This window comes from Rutidosis leptorrhynchoides, chromosome 3, assembly GCF_046630445.1.
Source record: "Rutidosis leptorrhynchoides isolate AG116_Rl617_1_P2 chromosome 3, CSIRO_AGI_Rlap_v1, whole genome shotgun sequence".
NCBI lineage: Eukaryota > Viridiplantae > Streptophyta > Magnoliopsida > Asterales > Asteraceae > Rutidosis > Rutidosis leptorrhynchoides.
In genome coordinates this window covers 263,179,084-263,181,397 of record NC_092335.1, presented here as the reverse complement: position 1 = coordinate 263,181,397, position 2,314 = coordinate 263,179,084, and the positions used below count along the sequence as shown (strand labels likewise).

The 2,314-nt window shown below is 31.4% G+C and overlaps 1 long non-coding RNA gene across 1 annotated transcript; it reads left to right on the top strand.

The window, feature by feature from the left end:
* The first annotated feature begins 500 nt into the window (after positions 1-500).
* LOC139897382 (uncharacterized) lies at positions 501-1,716 on the top strand. Its single transcript, XR_011776543.1, has 4 exons — positions 501-844; positions 1,036-1,109; positions 1,261-1,425; positions 1,548-1,716. It is a non-coding gene; the product is annotated as an uncharacterized lncRNA (long non-coding RNA).
* Positions 1,717-2,314: the final 598 nt, after the last annotated feature.

The window sequence follows — 2,314 nt, the reverse complement described above, 5'->3', positions numbered from 1 at the left end:
GAATGGTTCAACACTGAATGCTAAATCGTTCAACACTATCTGTCATTCAGAAGTCAGAAACAAACACACTTAATGCTGAATGATTCAGCGTTGACCATTAAATTAAGAGGTAAGCAAATGTTAGTTAAAAATAAACAAGCTAAAGTGTTCGTCAAATTCGGGTCAAACCTGTGTCACATTCGGGTCAAACCGGTGTCACATTCGGGTCCTTTTGAGTTTCGGGTTAAATCCAGTGATCTCTATATACATTAAAAAAGAGTATCGATTAGCTAATAAATATTTTCAAAACCCCCATAATTACCATTAGATTAGAAAATTACGTTACAATACCCCTTAATCCAACAGTCCTTAATCATTCACTAAAAATATTAGCTAATAAATCAATTTTACATGCACTTCATCCCTAAAATACTTGAATTGAATTAAAAAAAATACTGGATACCTAATCCCTTTCATTTTCTCAATTTTTCATCCATCTGAGTTTTCCTGCGACAGTTACCAACAATCACTTACACACCAACGCAACACTAAAATTTGATCCCAACAATCGTCGTCGCATGATTATCATCTTCACACTCCCAATTAAACAAACCCTCTTCTTTTTTTTTTGTCTGATCATGTGTAGATTTCTGGGTGGAACACCAAATTCGTATCTGTTGAATCACTAGTCGTTCGACCAGCATATATTTAAGGCCATTAGGGTTTTTATTTAAAATTCAATCAGATGATACTCTGTAACCCGTTAGATCAATCGATTCGAATACAATACATGATAATCCTAACAAGACGATTCAATTGCAAAGTTGCGCTCCCAACCATGCCTTCATTCCACAAAACCGTTCAGGTATATACGAAGAAATTCAACCTAAAGTTACAATTGATTTAGTTACAAAAATCATGAGCAGTAACTTTATTGTAATGATTCATGTTGGTAGAACATGAACATATGAAGGTGCGATTGCATCAATTCGTTATTTAACTGTATAAGTTTTAAATTCTTCAGCATGTCTTCACAGTAGGTTTACTTTTATGCAGGTCATGAATAATGATTGTAAAAAAATCATGAGATAGAGGTAAAGTATTTTGAAGAAAAAGCAATTTACTAAAAGGTGTGGATATATAATTTGTATCATTATTATCGTTGCAATGATTTTTTCTTAATAATATTGTTATAATATCATTGTTAACTATTGTATTTTAACATCAGTATAGATTATAATTAATTGATTCCATTGCATCTTTGTGCACCATTTACTCTAGGGTTTTGTATTTGGTGGTTTTATGCTGCTCAGCCGATTTGGTAGACAAATTATCTGGGTTTCTTTGATTAAAAAAAATAGATTTCCGTTCATATTGCGATTCACCTCAAGCGGTCGTCATCAACATTGTGGTCATTATCTCTGCCGTCAGTGTTATCTCCGTTAGGTATTACTTCTGTAACAATTTACTTTCATTGGATGCATGATTTTTGTTTTTTTTTTACTGAAAACAAGTTACATAAAAGAAGCGAATTAATGTATTTCATGGTTGTTTGTGGTAAATTTTAGTGCAGGGCGGTGTAATAGTAGGAAAAGGGAATCAACACGTTTTATATTATTTAGTCAATAAGGCTTAAATTGAATAACGTGAGTAGAGGTATAGCGATGAGGACATGTTATGGGTACTGTTGTAAAATTTTATGCTTATATACATACATATGTTGCAAGTATTTATGTAAGATGATAATTGTGTTAAAATTTGAAAATGATATACATATATGATGCTTTATTTTTTCGTGGATTTTCATATTTTCTGCTTGATATACATATGTACATATACACTACTGTTTGTGGATCCTTTTGTACAATCGGTATTTGTTTTTACTGATAATTGTGTCAAAATGACCAAATATTTGATATCGTATTTACATGATAATTGTGAGAAAATGACCCAATATTTGATTTTGTATTTACATGATAATTGTGTAAAAATGACACAATTTTGTTTTGGGTGTACTGGTATTGAACATATTGATATTAGATTGTTTAAATAATATTTTTTATATGTTGTTCAGATATGCTCTTCTAATTTCTCAACACAAAATCGATAGTTTCAACGTCAGTCTTGGGTAAGCCATGGTTTCAATTACTTTTTTTAGACTTATGATCTGTTTACCTCTAGTTCCGTTTTTGGTTTTGTTTTTTCTATTCATTGTTCATGATTTGAATGTCGAAATTTATTACTGTCAGAGTTTGATTGGTAACACTACTGATCATGCATATTTTAACCGTGGGGTTTAATATGCCTGCTCAATACATAGAGAGGGGTTTAAGGA